The 25,608-nt window shown below is 37.0% G+C and overlaps 1 protein-coding gene and 1 non-coding gene across 17 annotated transcripts in view; both read right to left on the bottom strand.

The window, feature by feature from the left end:
- Positions 1–25,608, bottom strand: part of NRG3 (neuregulin 3) — a 1,130,076-nt gene that overhangs the window by 653,646 nt on the left and 450,822 nt on the right. The gene's annotated exons all lie outside the window — the stretch shown is intronic.
- LOC119628151 (U6 spliceosomal RNA) lies at positions 2,134–2,239 on the bottom strand. The gene has a single exon (XR_005244464.1). It is a non-coding gene; the product is annotated as a U6 spliceosomal RNA (small nuclear RNA).

Consider the following 25,608-nt stretch of genomic DNA (forward strand, 5'->3'; position numbering starts at 1 on the left):
TAGTCCCAGCTACTTGGGAGGCTGAGGCAGGAGAATGGCGTGAATCCAGGAGGATTCACCTCCGGATTGTTGCAGTGAGCTGAGATCACACCACTGCACTCCAGCCTGGGAGACAGAGCAAGACTCTATCTCAAAAAAAAAAAAAAAAAAATTATATATATATATGTGTGTGTGTGTGTGTGTGTGTGTGTGTATACATACACATATATATGAGAGTTAATTAAACTAAAAAGCTTCCACACAGTAAAATAAATAATCAACACAGTAAACAGACAACCTACAGAATGGGAAAATATTTGCAATCTATGCATCTGACAAAGGGCTAATATCTGGAATCTACAAGGAACTCAAATAACTCAACAAGAAAAATAAACAACTACATTAAAAAGGGGGCAAAACATGTAAACACACACTTTTTAAAAGAAAACATACAAGCAACCAATAAACATTTGAAAAGCATTCTCAACATCATTATCATTAGATAAATGCAAATTAAAACCACAGTGAGATACCATCTTACACCAGCCAGTATGGTTAATATTAAAAAGTCAAAAAACAACAGATATTGTGAGGATGTGGAGAAAAGGGAATGCTAATATGTTGTTGATGGAAGTGTAAATTAGTACAACCTTTATGGAAAACAGTATGGAGATTTATCCAAGAACTAAAAATAGAACTAGCATTTGATCCAGTAATCCCACTACTGAGTATATACCCGATGGGAAAGAAATCATTATATCAAAAAGATATCTGTACTTGTATATTTTTGGCAGTACTATTCACAATAGCAAAGATATGGAATCACCTTAAGTATTTATTAATGGAGTGTGTGTGTGCATATATATAATATATATGGTATGTGTATACATATACACACATATATATAACATAAATACCATATTCCATACACACACACACACACAACATACACACATACACACACCAGAAATGCCATATACCATAAAGTACTACTCAGCCATAAAAAAGAAATCATATCTTTTGTGGCAAAAGATTTATGAAATCTAGGACTCTCAAGGCTTAGTAACCAAAACACCATGGTACTGGTATAAAAATAGATATAGATCAATGGAACAGATTACAGGAACTGGAGGCAATGAGCCTAAGTGAAATAACTCAGAAACAGAGTAAAACACTTTATGTTCTTACTTATAACCTGGAGCTAAACAAAGGGTACACATGGACATATAGCAGTAAATAATATACATTGGAGACTACAAAAGATGGGAACATGGGAGGAAGGTAAGGGTTGAAAAACTGTCTACTGGATTACCAAATCGTTTTTTGGGTGATGAATACACTAAAAGTCCAGACTCTACCACTATGCAAAATATTAATGTAAGAAAGCTGCACTTGTACTCCCTAAATCTATAAAAATAAAATAGATATATACATATAAAATAAATAAATCTGTCCTTAGGAATTATAGTTTTAACAATTCAAACCAGCAACCTTGAGATAAGAGAAACTTTAGAAGTCAGCATACAATAATAATGCTTGGAATAAACCTATTAATACAATATAAATATCATTTTCATTTTACAGAAGAGAAACTGAACTATGGAGGGCCCACACAGCAGTCTTATTATTTCTCACTTCATCCATAGAAAGGCATGGGAAAGCCGAAAAAGCCCAACTCCATAAAGAAATCTCTTTAATATTCTGCATTTCCAACCGGGCTGAGTTTTGGACTCTTTTAAGCTACATATATTCAAGCTTCTGCTTGCCAAACACTCTATTTATCACTCCAGAATAATAAACATAAGAGCAATTAGAAGGCACCATTTTTTGGTAGTTCATTCATCTTGGAACCCATCTATCCAACACCATTATTAAAAATAATTTTATTTTTAATTTTGGGGGGGTACATAGCAGGTGTATATATTCATGGGGTACTTGAGATTCTTTGCTTCAGGTATGCAATGCATAATAATCACATCATGGCAAATGGGGTATCCACCTCCTCAAGCATTTATACTTTGTGTTACAAACAACTCTATTACACTCTTAGTTATTTAAAGTGTACAATTAAGTTATTATTGACTATAGTTACCCTGCTGTGCTATCAAATAATAGGTCTTAAACTTTCTATTTTTTTTTGTACCCATTAACCATAAAAACAGGGAACGTTTCACAAATTTGCATGTCATCCTTGTGCAGGGCCATGACAACTTTCTCTATATTGTTCCCATTTTAGTATATGTGCTGCCAAAGCAAGCACCCAACACCCATTTTTTTTGAGCACACACTAAAATACTATGCAAAGCAGGTATTGGGGTGAGGTAGGTGGGTACAAAAATAAAGACAGTGCTTGACTCAGGGGACTTCTATTACTTTCTCTTTCAAATTTTCTTTTCATTCCATTATGGCTTTGAATTAGTGTCTAAACACTGACTTGATCTTCAAATTCCTTCATGAAAATGAATATCACTCACTTTAATTACTTAAAAAATCTTATTTTTCCCCTTAATAGTCTTAGCTTTTATTTGAATCTTTTATTGTAGTGTTCAGAAATCCAAGCACTTTCTTCTCTGCCTGGGGCATAAAGAAGGGATAGGCATTGCAACACAAGAGCCTGGCTTGAAGCCCTGCTTATGCATTTGCTAACTATGTCAAGTGTCATGGCAGAAGTGGAAAAAAATATTCTAGTAGAGCTCGTGGAGAGGGCACTTTTGTCAGTAGTGGTGTGGTGGCTCCACATTTTACACAAGAGAGGCTTAGAGAGTGGGTTGAGGTGGGAACTAGACATATCTTAATGCAGTCTTTGCATAGGAAATATGTTTTTACTTCTATGGTGTTCTCCTTTGGATGGGTTGAGAAACTGAGATTATAACAGGGCTAACTCTAACACTAGCCCCAGCCACTACCCCCAGATTCTTAGTATCTTGTCTGCAAACCACGCTGCAAAAAAAGTCAATCAAGAGAAGTTTCCTCCTCAAAAAATAAAGCCAACTGTCAAAGACACTTTAGAGAGTATTCACTCTGGCTGACTGGAAAAGTTATGGAAATTATATTAAAGTACTTTAAAAGATGGATAGTTGTTTAAGTAAAAGGACTATATCTTTAAGCTGTCTTATATCTCCAGCCCCAACCTAGATGGCATATTGGTAGCTGCACAACAGAAGATAAAGAAATGCTAAATCAGGTGGAAAGGATACAACTTCCCAGACATGGCATATGAGAAGTGCACACAAGCAGGAGAGGAAATGCAAGCATGCAACCAAAGTGTTAAGAACCAAAAAGACCAAAAGGGACACCAGAAATATATTAAAAGTCAAAAAAGCACTTGGAAGCTTAAGATATTTGAATCTCAACATGTTCAAATTTAAAAAAAATAGAAATTTAAAAAATTTTAAAAAGAGAGAAAGTTACTGATATGGTTTGACTGTATCCCACCCCAAATCTCATGTTGAATTGTAATCCCCATAATCTCCACGTGTGGAAAGGACCTGGTGGGAGGTAACTTCCCCCATGCTGTTTTCATGATAGTGAGTGAGTTCTCACAAGATCTCATGGTTTTATAAGCCTCTGGCATTTCTTCTGCTGGCCCTCATTCTCTCTCCTGCCGCCCTGTGAAGAGGTGCCTTCTGCCATGATTGTAAGTTTCCTGAGGATTACCCAGCTATGTGAACTGTGAGTCAATTAAATCTCTTTTCTTTTTAAATTACTCAGGCTCAGGTATTTCTTCATAACTGTGTGAGAAGAGATTAATACAGTTACTGCCTAAAAATACAGGAAATCAAGAATGTAGTATTAACCCCTAAAATGTCACATTTGTTTAAAACAGGCAACTAGAATGTATTCAGTCATTAAGTCATTTATCATTTCGAAAACATCCAGGTCTTAGGGATATGCAATCAGATAATAAAACAATTACATTGTTCTTCAAATCTTCTCACATAAAGTACCCAATATATCAATCATTTCACTTCTTTGAAGAGGTCTCATCCTGTGCACCCCTGTTCATTTTCTTCATGACAGTGTTGGTGTCATCTTAAGCAAACGTGGGAAAGGCTTTTTTCTTGATACTACATTGGAACTCTGTGTTTTAGCCTCAGATGAAATTTAGTGTTCCGAGTTCTGAATATACAACTTAATGCTTCGTAATGTACTTTTGCAGATCTGGGTTTGCATTACTACTTTACTACTTGCTGGCATTTTGAACATGAATAAAGTGAATATATGAAAGCACATAATTCACGGGGTTTCGTGAAGCCTAGATGAGAAAAGAAGACAATGGGTGGTAGAGGGATTTTCACAGTGTTTGGCACCAAGCACATCTTTCCCGTCTTTACTAAATAAGTCAGCACATATTTATTGAGTATCAGCTGTATATCTAATTCTGTAATATCTCTGCATGATGCCAATTAAAGTCATTTATTTAACAATCTATCATTAAGTATCCACTATAAGACTGCTGAGTACTGTATTAGTTCCTGGGGTGGAAAGTGAGGAAATAGTTCAGATAATAAGGCACATGACTGCCTCCCAGGAGCAACAACGCATGTGTGACTGTCATGTACCCAATCTACCCTCTGCTAAGTGCCGGGCAGGGGAGAGTGGTATCTAGGTGGCTAATATACTCATAATGCTTGCTAACCTCTAAGCACTTGTTTAGAGACACTGGATGTGGTTATAGCATTTTAAAAGATAAATAAGCCCTCCATAGGGTAGTTCATGGATTTCTCATGTGCTGTTACATAGACTAGATCAATAAAGTGTGGGATGCCCCCATTAATCACTAGTAAGGTGATGATCTCACGAGTGCACTACTTACAACTTGACTATCATATTGATATCAGAAGGAGAATTGATCCGTTTCTGCATTATTCCATAAAAGTTTTTTTTTTAATGTTTTTACGTTTTTCCAGAGAGGAGAGGGGCACACGTTATGCTTTATTCAGTCATGTTTGTCTTACTCATCTCTGTAAGACGCACATCTTCATATCAATGTACATGAAGGATATCTACATGGGACAAAGGGAAAGTGTGTGGATCTTATTTGACTCTTGGCTTAAGCATAGCCAACTATTTTCTTTAGCAAGTTCTTAACTTATCTGAACTTACTTATGTAATATGATTAAAATATTACTTATTATTCATTTTTATGAGTAAAGGCCCCAAGCATTATAGACATGCAACAAATATTAATTTTATCATACATCTTCTGTTCTTTAAAATTTTCCTTTCCATTTGAATAGACATTTTTCTAAAGTATACATACATCCAACAAATACATAAAAAGATGTCCAAAACTGTTAGTATTTATGTAAAGTAAAATCAAAACTACAATGAAATATCACCTCACACCCATTAGAACGCACAACAATGAGTATTGGCAAGAATGTGGAGAAATAGGAACAGTCATACAATGCTGGGGAAAGTAAAATCATGCAGCTGCTGCAGAAAAGTTTGATCATTCCTCAAGATGTTAGAGTTACCATATGACGAAGCAATTCCACTCCTCACATAGGAGAGTTGAAAACAAAATGTTCATACTTGTTTGTGAGTGTTTATAGAAATATTACTCATAGTAGCCAAAAAGTGGAAGCAACTCCATTGTCCACCAAGTGATGAATAAACAAAAAAAGTGGTACATCTATACAATGGAGTATTATTCACTAATAAAAGACATTAGTTACTGATTCATGCTACAGCATGGGTGAACCTTGAAAGCATTATGCTCAGTGAAAGATAGTAGGCATAAGTCTACATATTACATAATCCCATTTATAGAAAATGTCCAGAATAGGCAAATCCACAGAGACAGAAAATAAATTAGTGGTTGCCAGAAGCAGGGAGGAAGAGTGAAACTTTATATTCCTATCTTTTAACCTTGGTTTCCTATAAATCCTTTTTTTATGTTTCCAGTTTAGTAAGAAGTAAAAGGGGACAAATGTGGCTCATTAGTTAAGATTCTGCAAATAAATAACAGTCAATTTCATGTTATGCCTTTGTAAACCATTTGAGAAAAAAAAGAAAAAGAAAAACCCCCAAGTACCTCCCCAAAACTCTTTGCCTTATTGACAAACTTGACTCTCAGACCGTTGTTTCAAAATAAATATTATTGAGAAAATTGGTCCATTCTCTGTGATATTTGGAAAGGAATTAAAATAAAAATCAAAGATCTATAACCAGCTGTTCATTTCCAATTCTTATCTCTCCATTTGCAGAAATAACTGCTATGTATTATACTACTTGCGGATCAATCAATATTTTAAGTATGAAAGATAATGGTGGTCTTTAGCCTGGCCAACATGGCAAAAGTCCGTCTCTAGTAAAAATACAAAAATTAGCCAGGCGTGGTGGTGGGCACCTGTAATCCTAGTTACTTGGGAAGCTGAGGCAGGAGAATCGCTTGAACCAGGGAGGCAGAAGTTGCAGTAAGCCAAGATTGTACCACTGAATTCCAACCTGGGTGACAGAGCAAGACTGTCAAACAAAACAAACAAACAAACAAACAAATAAGAAAGAAAGAAAGAGAGAGAGAGAGAGAGGGAAGGAAGGAAGGAAGGAAGGAAGGAGGGAGGGAGGGAGGGAAGGAAGGAAGGAAGGAAGGAAGGAAGGAAGGAAGGAAGGAAGGAAGGAAGGAAGGAAGGAAGGAGAGAGAGAGAGAGAGGAAAGAAAGAAAGAAAGAAAGAAAGAAAGAAAGAAAGAAAGAAAGAAAGAAAGAAAGAAAGAAAGAAAGAAAGAAAGAAAGAAAGAAAGAAAGAAAGAAAGAAAGAAAGAAAGAAAGAAAGAAAGAAAGAAAGAAGAAAGAAAGAAAGGAAGGAAGGAAGGAAGGAAGGAAGGAAGGAAGGAAGGAAGGAAGGAAGGAAGGAAGGAAGGAAGGAAGGAAGGAAATGGTGTGGTGGTCTTTGAAAGTTATTGCTGAGAAAATCTGGCATTTTAAACAGAAATTCCAATTTAAGCACAGATAGTAGGCTAGAAATCTACTATCTAACCTTGCCTCTCTGATGGTGGAAGCCATGAGCTCCCTTCCCTTTGTATTGTCTGAAGCCGTTTCCCAATCTGCACTACAAAGTAGGAAAATAGTCATTTTCCTTGTTATCTTAAAGTTTGAGAAGATGGTGCATTCTCTGCCCCTTCCACACTGCACTCCATATCTCCTTTTCTCTTCTACTGGTGTGACATTTTTTTGGTACACACATAGTAAAATGAGCTTTTACCCATCCTACCTGGCGAACCCTTCACCAAGAATCAGATTTAGTTCATGCAGAGAAGGGTTCAGTATATTAGGGTCCCAGGCCCAAAATCTGGTCTGCCACCTGTTTTTGTAATTACAATTTTGCTAAAACAGTGCTGAGCTCATCTGTTTATGCATTGTCTATGGCTTTTTGAGCTACAATGAGTTGAGTAGTTGTGAAAGAAACCATATGACTAATAAAGTATAAAATATTTATTATTTGACCCTTTACACAATTTACCAACCCATGATATAAAATATTACTGGGGAAAGTGGCTTTCTCACAGATTATATATTTGAATTACTAGACATTTTTGGCACTTATTTCAGTGCTTTAGTGTGATATATTTCAAAAAATACATGTAGAAGATGTCTAACCACCAATTAACCACTAGGGTATTGAAGTAAGACAGACTTGATTTTGATCCTAATTCTGATATTTTACCAGCTGTATGATATTCAATACATTCTTAACTTCTTTTTTTGTTTGTTTTCCTTTGTTTTTGAGAAGCAGAGTCTTGCTCTGTTGCCTATGGTGAAGTACAGTGGCATGATCATGGCTCAGTGCTGCTTTAAACTTCTGGGCTCAAGTGATCCCTGCCATAGCCTACAAAAGTGCTGACTGAACTTATTGAATCCCCCAGTTTCCCTACTTGTAAAATGGAGATAATGAGAGCACCTACTTGTCAATGAGAATGATTTTGGCTGAGAGTTCAGAAAACTCAACACAAATGGCTTAAATCTGAAGGAAAATAACATTATCTCTTTTAGCAGGAAAGGGTTCCTCAGTTGTCTAATACAGTGATTTACCTAGATCCCCAAAAATAAAGGACTCATTCTGCTGAGCCATCATTGGCTATATCTTTAGGCTAGGCTCCCTTGTTACATATAGCTGCCATGATTTTAGGCATCACATCTAAATATCATCACTCCTATTAACAAGATTTGAGTCCCATGCCCACCTCTTAAGCATTCTCAGTCTGAACATTGGCATTCCCCTGAGTAGCTTAATGAAGCAAATGCATGGTCATGTGAAGGACAGTGGGCTGATTGTTGGAATAAAACTGAAATTCAGTTGAAGTAAAGGGTACGGAGGATGAAATGTGAGCAGTAGCCAACCATATCAGCCAAGATTTTTAAAATGAGAATTATGTAAACGAATACATGTAGCAACATGTAGTGTGTAGTCAATAAATGTTGGCACTTCCTGAGAGCTATGACATCATCTTTTTTGGTAAATTTGTTGGTAATGTTCTTCCAAAATATATTGTTTAATATAAAGTATGCTTGAATTAATTTTACTAAGAGTTTCAGAAGAACTACATATTATTCCATTCAATAACTGAAAAACTTCCAGGATGTAATGAGATTGGATAATTATGATTACTCAAACACAGATGGACTCTGTATCATTTTGCAGCACACGCTCACCTATCAGTGATATTTGCATCCACCTCATATTAAGTCTGTATCAAATACTGATATATCCCCAAGGTCACTCAGTGTAATTAACTGCAAAGTAAACTTAATTAAGATTAATGAATGTGCTATTTTCTTTATAAAATCACTTACTGAATGCTCATAATTTTTAAAAATATGCCCATCTTTTTGCCTACCTAATTCTTGCTTGGCTCAGATATTGTCTTTTAGAGCTATTATTTGCAGTCTCTCTTATCTGCCCTCAAAGACACAGGATTCCACATTCCTTTTGTCACAGCCCTTATCATACTGCATTGTAAATCCCAGTTTACATGTTTCCTTCCCCTTCACCAGACTGTGAGCTTTGAAAAGGCAACTCCTGATACACAGCATGTACTCCTTCCCTGCTTCAGGGAAAAAGTAATGAATGAATGTAAATGTCCATTGAGAATGTCCATATTGAGAGAAAATTGCCCTTATTTACACATCCCGGACCATGGCGAGACTCTTGCTTGTACTCACCAGACTGAAAGTCCCATCGTTTTTGCTCCCTTTCCTTCTCCCACTGTCTTCAATAATATAGAAAGATTGGAGCCATCTGGCAATATGCTGTTTTTCTTTTCCTCCTTCCTGGCCAGGGCATGACATTTTTCCATGAGAAAAAAATAATAAGGAGACTGAGACCCTAATCAAAATTAAAAGTCAATGCAGTGGGTACCTATGAATCAAGAAAAGTACCTTGTAGGTATTCTGAGTAGGTGTGAAAAGACTCCAGGAACTAAAATTGCTAAATTATGAGACATTTATTTAAAACAATCCCATCAATGATATAAGCATGGAAATCTCCAAAACCTTAGCTATGGATACAGTGACAAGACATACAACAAGAAAAAATGTCTATAGAAAATGATGAATACAGAGGTTTGAAAGCCCCTGCTTCCTATACTGAGGGACATTCTACGAAAATGCCTCCATGTAGCAGTAACTCTCTCTTTAATCTCTGCCTTTTAAAACCTCATCCATTTTCCCATACGCAACTCAGAGTCAATTCAGCTGTGTACTCTTCCCCAGTCTTTCACCTGGCATTAACCTTGATCTCCTCTCTGCTTCCTCAGCATTTTACTGCTATTCTTATTAGAATACGTATCACTCTCTGCCTTGTGCACTGGCTATTTTGTGGGTGTTTGTCATTCCTGAAGCCCACTGGGGAGATCCTGAACTCCTTAAAGACAAGGGCCATAATTTGCTCATCTTTTCTTCCCCATTGTTATGGACCACCTAAGCTAATATAGAATAAAAGACAGGGGTAGATCTTGATTAATAAACATATCTGAATATATTCTTCCCATTACACTTCACTGCAAAACTGAAAGTCTCTTTGTGAACAGACTGTTTTCTTTACGCAAGGAGGGTTTTGAGAAATGAAAAATTATGTTTGAAAACTCGATTGTTGATCCTTTATGTGTGATAGGCTATATAAGTAGAAAAACATTCTTTTTTTGTTAGGGTGAGGATATTGCACCAAATATAAATGCCTATGTTTGCCTAGTTCTGTTTCTTGGGAAGACCTACATATCCGTCTAATTTAATTGCCTCAAGAGATTGGACTTGGCAGGTAATTTTGGATCCTAAATATCAGTTTCTTTCTCTATCTACTGTCTTCCCAAGCATTTGAGACCAAAATATCACAAATGGATCACATCAGAGCCACGAAAGGTAAGTGATTGATTGTCTCCTTGATATTGATCTCATGCCAGTAGAGAGGTGAGACAACATGGAAATTGCCTTCTTTCTGATTTATTCAAGAAACAAGAATTTCACCAAAGTCTGGATATCATTCAAAACCTAACCATAGGGCTGCTGTGTAGGGTGGTGGATCCCCCATTATTGCAAGTACAGGTTGGGTCAGCCACTGATCATGGTGTTGCAAAAGGATTTCTTACTCTGGTCAGTGTTGGACTAAATAGCTACTAAGATCCTTTCTAGGTGTGTTAGTTTGTAAAAGGTCAGCCCTGTATTTAAGCTGGGAGAAAGAGCTAGAGTGGCAGAGGAGAAACTGTCTGCTCCCCATTACCCTTGTTCCCCATGACATCAACACGCAGTTGGTGGTGTCACGATGCTACACAAATGTGAGGCGTAGGCTTCCAGGCTCAAACACAGCATGTACCAAACACACTGACACAGCGTCTCAGTCAAAATTTTGAACTGTGAAAACTGATTAATTTTGTATCCAACTAAAATTCTATTTCACAGCAAAGCAGTTCCCCAGCTGTGAGAGGCTGAACACTATGGCTCCAAAGAAATCAATAATCCTTCTCTGGTACTCAAGGCATCTTTATGTTTCCCTTTGGGTGACAGACAACTTTATTTGACCATGGTTCTGATAAATCCAACCTAAGCATTTCAACCAGTGGGCAAAAAATTGCCCATGAAGTTATCCACTTCTCTCTGTTAGGTAGTCTCTGGATCACTGCCAGCAGAGCAGAGTGGAGCTCACAGGCTGGGCCTCTGTCTGCTCTCGCTCATGCATACTCCTTGGCATCCAGCTTGTTCCCATCTGCAGAAACATTATAATTTCCAAATGTTGAAGGGGTTCTAATAGTGCTGAACAGAAATGTGTGCACAGTCCAGCTCCAAAATTGGAAAATGTTTATTTTTGTCACATCTTCCCCTTGATGTAAAACCATGGTCCACTTTCATAAACAGGTTGCATGGTCAAACCAGCTTTTTCTAGATAGGTTTTAAGGAAAAATGACTCTAGGTATAGCCATAAAAAATAAAAAGAGAAAAAAAATAGTTCCTCAGTGGGGAGTGACCAAGGTAAAACATGTATTTTCTCCTTCTGATGTCTCCAAACCATTAGATATGGTAACATGAACTGCAAATCTTCAAGAAGACCATTTAGGAAGCACAGTTTGCAGTTTATTTGACCATGGGAACCTTTGTTCCTGGCTCCCATTGAAACTGAACTGAAATTCCACAGAAGCACGGTTTAGGAAATGCTGAGTTAAAGTAAAACCCATGGGTCTACAGCATCAGGGAATTTTCATAGTATGGTCCAGAAAATATCAGAGAACCAAAGCCTTTTACACAATTCAGAGACTGGTAAAAATAGCACTTGCATGGAAATGGTTCCTTTTTATGAAAAGCCTGAGGAAGCTATAAAATCACTTCTACTTGCATGAGTGCCAGACCAAGAATAAAAAGAGAGAAGACGAAAAGACGACAGGTGAAAGGAGGGAAAGCGTTGAGGAACATGGGCAGAGAGTGACCAGGTTCAGCAGGTATTCTGGGCACAGGCAGAAGGTGTTTTTCCAGGTCTACATGGAGGCAAAGCTGAATTCTCAGGTCAGTAGTAAATAGTGTGGGCCTAGTTTTCAAGACATAGAATAGAAATGACTAAGTTTCTATTCTAAAAGTCCAATCATTGCAGACAATGAGAGTTCTCTGCAGTAAATATGAAAGCTAGGAAGCAGCAGAGATAAGCTCAATATGTTGTTCAGTAGAAAACACAGACTGGACCACTAGATGGCCAGGACTGAGACATTAAATGGAGCAGTGGGCAACAGAATCACTCTCCAATCACACCTGGTTAATGTCATCAGCAATGCCATTTTAAAAGAAACATAAATTATGCTAAGAACCTCAGTGTATATTATTATATTTCAGATGTTAAGTTGGTACAAATTTATGTTGACAACTTAGTAAGCCAGGTGGACAAACTTGTACTTACAACCAGGTAGGAAACAGTATGGAAAACACTATTCATCAAAAGGCTTAAAAATATTTATAAGTTTTGACCTCATATTTCCACATGGAACCTATCTAAAGAAAACATCGTAAATTTGAAAAAAAAATGTTGTTCAAACATTTGTATTGCCATATATCTATATGAATAGAAACATTAAAATGGCATAAATTTCCAATAATAGAATAGTTCAGTAAATTACATTTGGAGTCAAACAGTGGGATTTTATGCAGTTATCAAAGGTGATGTTTATGAAGCAACTGTTAACCTGATTATAATACAATGTTAAACAAATAAAAGAGAAAAACCAAAGTATATTATGTAATCATGACTACAAAAATCAGGTAAATATAGCAAACATGACTGGAAAATATAGCAAAACAGCAATAGTAGTGTAAAGTTTATATTATTATAATTTTTCATGACACTGCTTTTCAAATTTATTCAGAAGCTTCTAATTTTTCTTTAACAGGTATCATTTCTCTTAAGAAGCAGTATTTTTAAAAGAATATTAGCCCAGGGAAATAAATATTCTTAAAAATGGTGCCAATACTGAGTCTTCTTCTTAAGTTATTCCTAACTACAGATGCATATTTTGGAAAAGATCCATATATAGAAAATCTTTATGGCCAAAATTATTATTTGCTGTAATGAAATATCATCAGGAAAGTGGAAGAAAGAGAATCAATGCACACTAAGAAATTCCTACCTCAGGCAGACTGCAGAGGCTAGGTGTGGTTTGGGGGAAACCCTTGGTTTGGTAGCCATGGTCCATAGCTATAGCAGCCCAGGGAGCATAGGACCAGAAGCACAGAGCTCCAGCTTCCTGTGATGAACTGCTTAGAGAGTGGCCTTCCTGAGTAGCCATTTTGGCTTCCAGGAGTCTATTTTACATGCTGACATATAAGAAAAGATTTGGAAGGGGATTTAAGTGACATTGCCAAGAGAAAAGCACATTAGACATTTGGTTGGGAGACAGAAATGTCATGTACTTGAGCAGTTTCTTTGAAGGAGTAAGACAGATTATCCTATGTGGTCAATAAATTTAGTCTCATTATTTACAATGACTCAATATGGCAAAAGATCTAAACACATCCTTGCTTTTTACTTGGAAATATATGTTGTGTGCTCTATAACCCCTGTTTTGGATGTCTTCTTATTTCAATCTGTCCCAAACCAGGTATATGTTGCTGAAATGTAATTTCCAGTGATTTTTTTTTTTTTTTTGTTTAAAGACCAAGAAAGAAAAACCCATCAAACAAACAAAAAAACTTAGCAAAAAAACTCACCTTTATTTTAGGTTATTGAGGCAAAAGAAAAAAAAAATAACTTGCAATAACAATTAGTATGTTCCTAGAACAAATGAGATTTTTATAAAAGCGCACAATGGATATAGAATCAAGGAAACTCTTCTTGTATAGAAATAATTCTTTTTTTAAAAGTTTGACAGCTCCTCAATAAAGTAGCACCCTGGCACGAGCCAAGGAGAAAAGACGCCACTCTAAAAATATCTCAGTAAAAATGGAAAGAGCTGACATTTCCTTCCATGCTCCTGAAACAGCCGTCTCTGGGACTGCATGGCCCTCGGCTGTCCAGTTGCTTTATTCTCCACTCCCCTGTATACCTCTGCTTCGGAGGCAGGGAAAGGATGCAGAAAATGGCTGAAATGTGTAGTTGGCATGAGCTTGCTTTTACTTTTTAAAACTGATCAGCTATAAAAAAAGCACTAGGAATGAATGCCAGCAACAGAATATATGGCATTCTAAAAATAAGCATTGATGAGGCAAAATTCAGGGATAAACACATTAAAACTTTAAATTCCTGGCTCATTAACTTCTAGTATGTTCCCACATCTTCCCCTCTGGCATGGACACCTGAATAGGTGTTATTTGCTCAATCATTTATTTAAATGGTTTTGTTGAGTGATGATGTGCCAGGAATGCTAGGAGGTTTCTGTGAGAATAAGAGATGACTGGAAATGGCCCAGCATCTTGAAATCACTCCAGGGCAGTTACAGGTCCCCAAACCCTGACTATGGTGAGGTTAACAGAAATTGAGCAGTCCTTACTCAAACCATTTATGGACTTGACCAGAGCCCACAGGAGCAGAGGTCCATAAACCATGTTCCTCTATATTCATGAATTGGAGAGATGTTGGCCAACCAATCTGTAAAAAATATGAATTATGATGGTTATGTTAATTATCCTGGTCTGATCACTACACATTGCATAGTATTGAAACATCATTATGTACCCCGTAAATATGTACTATTATCATGTGTTAATTTAAAACTTTAATTTAATTTTTAAAATTCCTTAATCCAGAATGCTACTTCAGCCACTGAGGGATGAGGCTGAAGGTCTCACCCTTTTAAGACACACACATAACAAACATCCAAACAAGACCCTCGTCCAAAATACCAGTGAAGATACTGGCCCTTCTTCTAGCAAATGTTCGTTCCATAGACCTCTGAGTCAGAGTGTTGGCTTCTGCAAAATAAGGATATGGAATTTTTGTTCAGGAGACAAATTCTATGTAAACAGCTATTCCTCATACCATGTTATGAAATAAATTGTGCACCCCCCCCCAACCCTTGCCAAAATTCATAAGGTGAAGTCCTAACCCCGCAATGTACCTGTTTTTGGAGACAGGGCCTTGAAGGAGGTAATGAAAGTTAATGAGATCCTAAGAAGAGGTCCTTTATATGATAGGTCCGGTGTTTTTAAGAGGAAGAGACATGGGAGGGTATGTGGATAGAGAAATGCTATGTGAGGACTCAGACAGAAGCAGCTGACTGCAAGCCAAGGAAAAAGACCACTGGAGAAACCACACCTGCCACACCCTTGATCTTGGACCTTCAGCTTCCGGAAATGTGAGACATTTCTGTTGTTTCAGCCATTCAGTCTATAGTATGGCAGCTTACCTAACTAAGACATATCATGGGATGGTTTACAAGTCATATATGTTAGTCTATGTGAGAGAAGAAACATGCCTAGTAAATTTCAGCCATCATGTGAACACAAAGAAAGGCAATTGCATTTGGTTTGCAGTTATAGCTGCAGTATCATTTTTTTGAGATGGGGGATATGAGGGTCCCTAAGCTTCCATAATTTACTCATATCTCTGCCTCTGCTGAAGTAAACTCTTTGGGGTTTGATCGTCTTTAAGATCATTTCAATAGGGAAGGAAATTCATGTAAATGAATAAGATAGATAGATAAAGCAAGAAATAATATTTTCAATTCCTGTCTTTCTCAGACTCTCTTGATTGTAGTCACAGTTATCTTCACACTGAAAGCTCAGCCCCATCTACTGCTGAGCCAGTCTTTCACACAGAAAAATCTTATATGATCTCAAGTAGTGCAGTGGCAAGCTGAGAGCATCCACCTGGTCCTTGTAGTTTTCTCTTGTTTTACCACTGACGCTCAGGCCATGGACTGGGCATCTAGTCCCATGTCCTGTTCTCATCCTAATCTTGCTTCTGAGATGAGAGTCTAAGATCCTAGGATCCAAATAATCGAATACTCTCGTTGGTTCTGGTTTGCTTCTCATACTTCATGGCCTGTATGCGTTCCCTCAGCCCAGGGTCATTCTTCCAATGAACTGATCACATAGAATAAAGCATCAATGCCTAAAATGACTGCAAGCATCACTTCCTAATTTTAACCATACTAGCCTTTACTAATTAAGATGCTTCAAAGAATACACTAAGCTGTCTTTCTGGATCACCTTATTCTTTAAACAATCTTTTTTTGACATAGCTAATGTGTATTACTATTTTTAAAAAAAAGAAAATTGAGAGTTAGAGAATTTAATTCATTTGGAAAAGATTATATACATTAAAGGTGACAAGAGATTTCCAATCCTTGCCAAAATGTAGTATCATGGACTAAGACTTTAGATTTCTGGCAAAGAAGGACAGTGATCCTTGAGAAATGGAAAAATTGAAAACAAATGAGAGATGAAAACTACATGGTCTGAAATTACAAATGCACTGGATGGGATGGAAGACACATTAGACATTGCAGAAGAAAAGGTAGCATAGGTCCCTTGCTTGGGTACATAGCAATAGAAACTATCAAAAATAGGAAGTTAAAAACAATAATGAGCATCAGTGAAGTATGGGACAACTTCAAAGTATATATTAGGCACACAACATATGTAGAATTAGAGTCCCAGAAGAAGATGAGAACAAAAAGCTATTTTCAAATATAATAGTTAATTTAAAAGATCATGAAAATTATAAACTCATGGAGTTGAGAAGCTCAACAAATTCCAAGCATAAGAAGGATGAAGAAAACTAAAGGCACATCATAATCAACTTTTTATGGCAATAAATTGAAAACCAACATTAAATTGTTAATCTTATAAATGACTGACAGAAAAAGATGCATTATACAGAAAAACAAAGGTAATGATAACAGTATAATTCTTATAAACCTTGCAACAGAGCTGATCTGTAAGAAACTGAAAGGGAAAAACAGAAACAAACAAGTTAATCTAGAATGCTTTACTCAACAAAAGTATCTTTCAAAAACAGAGGTGAAATAAAGCCACTTATAGGCCTACAACTGCTGAGAAAATCCAGCAGTAACAGAGTTGCATCACAAGGAATGTAAAGGACATCTTTCAGTCAGAAGAAAATTAACAGCCAGAAATATGTATCTACCCAAAGAAATACAGAGCACGGGAAATGGCAATTATGTGAGTAAATATAAAGTCTCTTCTTTTTATTTAAATATTCTAAACATAATCAATTGTTTAAAGCAAAAACAGTAACAAAGTATTGTGAGATTTATTTACATAAGTATGTGTGTATATAGACACATATATATACATTGTATATACATACATATACAATGTATATATACACATATATCTATCTTATTCATTATATATACTATATATTATATATAATTTATATATACACACAATCTTTGATAACAGTAGCATAAATAGGAGGGGAGAGACAATTGAAGAGTACTATGTAGAATTTTTATACTACACATGAAGTGATATATTACTTACAACTTGACAGTGAAAGCTAGAGGTATATACTAAAACTACCAAACAATGATACTACTTACAACTTGACAGTGAAAGCTAGAGGTATATACTAAAACTACCAAACAATGATAAGGCAACCATGAAAAAAAATAAAACAAAGAATTAGAGGTAAGACAACAACAAAGGAAATGCAAAAAAAAAAAGGAAAGGTTATCATATTGGATAAAAAAGCAAGACTCAATTATATGCTGCCTACAAAAACCCCACTTTAAAATATATAAACAGGCTAAAAGTGTAAATGAAAACAGATATACCACACAAACAATACCCAAAAGAAAGCAGGAGTAATTACACTATCATCAGACCAAGTAGATTTTATAATCACCAAAATTTGAGGAATAAAGAGTAATACTACTAGCCTGGGCAACACAGTGAGCCCTTGTCTCTACTAAAAACAACAACAAAAAATTAGCCAGGCACAGTGGACCTGCAGTCTCTGCTGCTCAGGAGGCTGAGGTGGGAGAATCTTCTGAGCCCAGGAGATTGAGGCTGCAGTGAACCGTGACTGTACCACTGCACTCCAGCCTGGGCAACAGTGTGAAAACATGTCTCCAAAAAAGAAAAAGAAAAAAAAGAAAACAAAAGAGTAATGATACTACATAATACCACATAATGATAAAGGGATGGGTGAACTCTTCAAGGATGCATAACAATGATAAATTATCTATGCAACTAATTACACAACTTCAAAATACATGAAGCAAAAATCAATAGAACTGCAAGGGAGAGATGGACAAATCCACCATTATAATCTGCTATTTTAACCCTTACGTCTTGATAATTGATAGTCAAGAAGATAGCAAATCACTGGGGATATAGAAAACTTGAACAAAAGTCAACCAACTTGAAAAAATTCAGTTATGGTACACTCCATCCAACAACAGCAGATAAACATTCTTTTCTAGTGTGCATGCCACATTTACTAGGATAGATCATGTTTGGGTTCATTAAACAAGTTTCAATATATTTAAAATGATTCAACTTATACAAATGTGTGTGCTCTGAACACAGTGGAATTAAGTTAGAAATCAATAAGTAAATGATATCAGGGAAATGTCCAAATATTTGGAACTAACATACTTCTAATTAACCAATCGAGAAAGGAATAATATAAAAAGTAATTAGAAAGTATATTAAACTGAAAATAAAAACAGAGCATATCAATATTTGTAGGAATAAGCAAAGGTAAGACTTTGGTGGGAAAGTTAGAGCACTGGTAACCTGTATTAGAATTTTAAAAAGGCCTCATGTTAATAATCTTGGTTTCCACATTAAAAAAGAAGAAAAGGAAAATCAACTGAAATACAAAACAGGCAGAAGGAAAAAAGTAATAATGAGATCAGACATTTTTTAAAATGGAAAAATGAAAATCAATAGAGAAAAATCAGTGAAATAAAAACTTGGTCCTTTGAGAACATTAATAAAATTGATTGACTCTACCAAGAGAGTGACGAGGGGAGGGAAAAAGGTAAACACAAATTATTGATAACAGAAATGAGAGAAATGACAGCACTGCAGACCCTAGAGCTACTTTTAAAAATAAGAAATCATATTGAACAAATTTATGTCACCACCAACAAACAATTTGATGAAATAGAAAAATTACTTGGCCAGGCACAGTCGCTCACTCCTGTAATACCAGCACCTTGGGAAGCCGAGGAGGGTGTATCACCTGAGGTCTGCAGTTAGAGACCAGCCTGGCCAACATGGTGAAACCCCGTCTCTACAAAAAATACAAAAATTAGCTGGGTTTGGTAGCAGGCGCCTGTAATCCAAGCTCCTCAGGATGCTGAGGCAAGAGAATAGCTTGAACCTGTGACGTGGAGGTTGCAGTGAGCCGAGATCGCACCATTGCACTCCAGCCTGGGCAACAAGAGTGAAACTCCATCTAATAAATAAATAAATAAATAAATAAATAAATAAATAAATAAATATTACTTAAAACATCACACCATCAAAGGTTTTTCAAAAATAGATAACTTGAATTTTCCTATAGATAATTATTGAACTATCTATATCAGTAAATTGTAGTTGAAAATCTTCCCACAGAGATAACTCCAATCCCAGATGACTTTACTCGGCAACTCTACCATAAATTTAATTAAAAAATACCAATTCTAAAAACTCTTTCGGAATATTTAAGAGGAGGGAACAGTCCCAAATTATTTCATTAGGCCAACATTCCTCCAACACCAAAACCAAACACACTACAAGAATATTACATACAAGTGTTCTTCATAAACATAGACGCAAAAAATCTGAAAACAATTTTAGTGAACTTAACCCAAAAAAAAAAAAAAAAAGGATAACACATCATGGCCAAGCGAGGTTTATCCCACGCATACAAAGTTTTTACATGCAATATTAACAGATTTTAAGAAAAATATATGATTATTTCAATTTATTTTTCTTTGAACCATGACTAAGCCCCACCCTGGCTGACACTACTGAGGTCTCAGCATACCCTGTGTCTGAGTCCTCCTGTTTTGAAGCAGTTTTGATGTATACAAAAGAATCAGTGCATTAAATACATGATGTTTATCACAGCATGATAAAAGGTAGATATGCCAATTTCATACACACATTTGGATGAACAATGTTAAATGGAGGACATCTGGAATCCTATTGTTAAAAGTTATAAGCAACATTGTCATAATTTAGAGACTGAAAGTAAAATAAATTCTTGTGGAACATCCAGGAAATACTTCCCACAGTAATTCCTATTTTATTTTAATTATACAGAAATGCTACTTTTTCTCCTTTTTCCTTTTTCTTCTTCTTATTCTTATCCATTAGTACCATAGTATTCATCAGAAGGCTCTGAATAACAGTCCTCCAGACGGAACTGTTTTATTCAAGACTTGGAGGAAGAGACTCTTTTTCAATGATTTTTTATTTCTACAATTCTGTTCACATAGCAAATGTTATCATATCAAACAGCATCAAATGTAAATGACTGTGTATAATATAACTCTGTGATATAAAAGTAAAGAAATATAATCAACACTACTTTTCTCCTCTACAGATTGCAATTCATGAAAACGTTTGCCTTCCTTCCTGAGTCACAAGAACTGATTCTTTCATAAGTAGTACATAAAGATTCTCAAAGATTAATAACTTGATTACACTTTACCTGTATGCATTGAATTTGTAAATTCACAAAGAGCTGGAAAGCAAATCAATGAAGGTTATATATACCAATGAATACCAGGATCATTTAACTTCAAATGTCTACAAAGCAAAATAAATAAATAAACAAATAAGCCAACATGGAACATAATCCCTTTAGCAAAATCTACTGAAAATCTTTGGAAAGTCAGAACTAACTAAGCAATATAACTCTTGTATTCAAAGCTCCCTGACCCTTTTCTATAAAGATTTCTTTAATCTCATATTATTTGAACTTTATTTATCACAATCCCTGCTTACATATTTTTTGCCATCCTAGAGTCAACCACACATCCAGATCAATATCACACTTCAGATGGGAAGCAAAAGGAATTGGAAAAACACCCTAAATGTTAATTCTGGCATTTTCATCCACTCTTATAAACTGTTAGAATGCCTGACTTATTATGGGCATTTAATAACTTTACATGTTCTCATTTTCACAACATAGGCAATCTTTTGCAAGGCATTCCTATTTTGATGTTGCCTCTATGTACTAGATCATAAAAATAAGAGAGGATTCAACTTATTCAACCCATTCCTAGAAGAATAAAAATGCTACTATGCCAGGAGAATAGATACTAATAAAATATTATAAGATAATGGAGTTCTTTATGTTTTTGAAAGTTTCTTACCACTATGGCAACATGTCATTTTCAGAGCTGTCATTGACCTCATCATGCCATTATTCTCTAATTCAGACAGCATTTGGATGCCCCAGGAGGTTTGGCAACAGAACAAATTCTAGTGACTGCCCAACCAGAAAACAGATGTCAGTCTTAAGAAAAGAAGGGCCATGTTAACTAGTGGAGAAAAAGGTTCTATGCCATCAGGAAATATACACATCTCTGCTGCCTTTTAAAACCACTTTGGTGCAAAATGTCATCTCCATAGAAATGTGTTCTTACATGATCTATGCATACATGCTTTGTTCCTAGCAAGACAAAGTCATATCTTTATTTTAAGGTCTCCTATAACATACAACTATAGAATAGCCAAGGAGATGGTAGGTGGGCCCCTATCTTGTCAAAACTCAAAAGCAGGGGGTCACTATTAGGCAAATTAGAATTTATAGAGGTAGAACAAAGCAGAGATTCAAAATGCAGGACATCCCTTTTCTCAGTGAAGGGATTTGGGGCAGTCTAAGTCATTATTTTCTCAAACATACAAGAACGGAAACAAAAATCACGTCGCAGGTGGTTTTAAGGAATAATCAAGGTAATGTATTTAAGGTGCTCAATGTAGTTCTTGGCACACTGTAAGAACTCAAAGAATGATAGTTATTTGGGGGGCTGCAGGTGAAACAGGAGAGTTCCCTGACCACCCCGCCCTGCCCCCCGCCACCCCGAGTTGCAGGATATGTGACAGGCTTACCTGTTCAGCCACCATGCGCTCAAACCCCTTACTTGAGGGAGAGCACACAGACAGGCAGGAGCTGGGGCAAATGCTTTTGGGCTCCAGACCCAAGGTAGTGTCTAGGGGTGGGTGCCTGCAACCACTGAAGCCCCAGGGTGCATGTTACGGTGCTATTTTAGCTCTGCTCTCTGCAGACAGCTTAAGTGTTAACCAGCTCAGTGACCTCTTGGTACCTGGGTCCTTGTCTGGCATCCAGAAACAATCAGGTCACATGGACAAATTGAAGGATGGTAAATGCAGGGGATTTTATTGACAGATGGAGGTGGCTCCCAGCAGAATGGATGGGAAGCTGGAAAGGTGATGGAGCTCTTGTGCTCTTCTGCTCATGGATCTTGGGGTTTATATGAGCACAGTATAGGGCACACGGTAAGCCAGGGTGGTCTTGGAAAAGGCAACATTTGGGCATGAAAACAGGAATGCCTGTTCCCATTTAAGGCCACAGGTTTCTAGGCTTGGGGGTGGGGCCTTTACTGGGGAACCACTCTCTTCTACACAGTATTTCCTTACGTGTTGTCCATATCACAGGGAACTTGGACCTCCGTCTCTACCCAAGTCCTGCTACCCTGTTTCTGGCTAGTATACATACCCCAGTCAGCTTTGAAATAGCTATAATAACCTATTTAGAGGACAAATAAAATATTTTCTGAATATTAGATTTCAAGGAGACCTCATGAAATTATTAAGTCCAATGCCTTCATTTTAAGGAATGAAGGAGTGACTTGTCAATTTCACCCAGCTAAGTATTCAATGAGTTCTGACCTATATTTAGATCTCTTGATCTAAAAATTGATCTGAAATTGACCTCCAATTTTAGTTAAAATGGCTTTTCTCTGTCTAGCTTTTCTTCTTCTCTTTTTCTCCTCTTCCACACCCATTCTCTTTTCCTCTTTGGTTTCTAGTTGGCATATCAAACGACTTAGGTATTTTACTAAGCATCAGAAAGGAACTTCTCAGTCATCTGTAAATTGCCCTGGTCACCCTTTACCAAAATTACCCAATATGGTTACAGCAAACATATTGGCAATCTTTGGTCTTCATGACTTACCTTCATAAAACACAAACATGCTACCAGAAGAAATCATTTTTGAGCAGTTAGAATTTATTGACAGGTATGCTCCCGTGCACTGCATGCAAAATTGACATTGCCTATCAGATGATAAATGGAATATTAGAAGACAATCAGCAGGCAGTTCTCCTGAGCCCTTGATTTATTTACACATATCCTTACTCTGAAAGGCTGTGAAAAGTAGAGTTAGTACCCATCCCAACACAGCCATGTTTTCCAGCCCAGAGCAGAAAGGAAAGTGGGGTCCATCACTGGAAGATGCAGCCAAGAAACCAAATCCTTTCTGAGGCAACTTAGACAGACAGTTCTCTAACTGTCTGTCCCCAGATTGACAGATTGAGCTGTGAAGTCAGCCACAGAAGACTCCATCAGCGCCTCCTACTCTGGGCAGCTGCATGCTCAGCTGGTCCTAACCCTCTCCAGGCAGGTGGGCTGCAGGCTAAGGAGCAGATTCATTAGAAAGACTGCCCTGGGTGCTGGCAGAGGTTTGCCAAACCCCAACTTATGCTCCCAGAAATGGTCAAAGCAAGCTCAGCAGGTTTCTGAAACCACTATTAAACAGGGAGCCCATGGTAATCTGGCTACAATCTCAGAATTAGGCATTCAAAGAACAAGGGAAAATAATTTAGAAGAAAAGCAACACCATGCCAGGGACAATAGATAGGAGGAGGGCTTGAAACCCCCATGCAAATTGCATGCCTCTAGGTACCAATTTGCCTTGCAGCGGAATTTAGGCTTCCGAAAGTTAAATTATGCATACAACAGCCTCATTATCCACAGTGGTATTTTCATATAAAGATCTGAAGACAAAATGTAAGCTTGCCTCTTGGAACCTTTAGAAAAAGCTTAGAAAAAGCGATTGACTAATCCGCATACGGAACAGCTCAGGTTCCACCTGCTGCTGTCTGTACAGATGGGAAGATGTAACCAAGGGGACTCCCCACAGCAGCCAGCTCTGCAGGGCCAGCTCTGTGTGCACCACTATCCTGTACCTGTCTTTCAGATGCTGCAATTTTGCAAAGGATTTTAAACATATTGTTTTAAAGTCACAAAGCACGCAGCTGGGTTGCAGTAAGATATGTTTCCTATAACAATATTTGGTGGGTATTTGTTCCCACAGCAATGCACACTTTCTTGTATTAGACCAAAATAAACATGTTTGGGAGGTCTGTTTTTTCTGCACAAGAAAAAGCCGGGTATTTATTATTTATAAAGACATTCTTTAGGAGTTACTTTCCCCAAGAGGCATAATGTTGTTGCTGGGTGAATTTTTCACTCATTCAGCAAATATTTATTGAGCTGCCACTCAACTGAAAGTAGGAGTTGAAAGACAAACCAGATATTGCCCTTGCTTTCAAGATGTTCACTTTCTATTTGTGAGGTAAAGAGGTCTGATTTTGCTGCAATACAGCATGTTCTGTGCCGTGGGGGCTGAGCAGAGGCAACTGTGAGAAGAGTGGCCACATTTGAGCTGAGTCTTCAAAGAGCAGTGGATCCGTCCAAAAGACTCTGTGTCCAGGGCATAGCATTTGCAAAGGGATGAAAGTTGTATGGACCACAAGTCATGCATGAGGAGGGCCACGAGACAGTCGCTATTGCCAGAATATAGACTCAAAGTTTGTCAGATGCAAGAGAAGGGTCCTGAAGAACCTTGCATACCCTGCTGAGTTTAGATTATAAATTAAGGATCACGGGGCGTGACTAATAATTTCATAGAGGAGTGAAACATGGTAATCTTAAACCTCTTTTCTTTTCTCTGTGTATAGTGTTTACATACGTATGTCACAGGCAATGTGGAAAATAAACTCTGTGAAAGAAAGTTAAATCTTGGGACCCCAAAGTCATTAAGCCAATGGGAAGAGTTAAGCTGGGAACCGGGTCAGGCAAACCTGCCTCTGCCTTTGGTTCCTAAATAAGATGGCTACAAGATGAAAGCTATATGCTCCCCTATGCCCCCACCCCACCCAAATTTTGCCCACGAGGAAATTCCTAGTGAGCTGCAAGATCTTTTAAGGTGTTTCTGTTAAAATTTTGCCATAGCAATGTAAATCGATAGCTTATCTTTACAGGTACAATCACCCCCTGCCCACCAGACAGAAAGGAATATCTCATTGTTCCCCTGCCCAATTTTGTCTGTTATCTTATGTAAAATGCAGATTCCCTGAATTTTTCCTGTGCCTCATTTGTCTATATCATCTTATGTAAAAAAAAAAAAAAAAAAGAAAGAAAAAAATGTAGATTAACTGAGCCAGACAAAGGCACGAATGACTATTTTTTCCCTGCCTTCCTCTTACATGAAATTGTCTACTTCTCAATATTCCACCCTTTCCTCTTTAAATTTGGAGCCCTCAAAATCATCTTCAGAGAAAGGCATAGACCCATCTCCCAGGAGCTGTCCTTAACTTTGGCAAATAAACGTCCTCCTAAAATGATTGAGACTTGTCTCATTATTTTTCTTGATCGACAGCACTAAGAACATAAACCACCTGTGATGCCACAAACATGATCATATGCTTATGTT

This window comes from Chlorocebus sabaeus, chromosome 9, assembly GCF_047675955.1.
Source record: "Chlorocebus sabaeus isolate Y175 chromosome 9, mChlSab1.0.hap1, whole genome shotgun sequence".
NCBI lineage: Eukaryota > Metazoa > Chordata > Mammalia > Primates > Cercopithecidae > Chlorocebus > Chlorocebus sabaeus.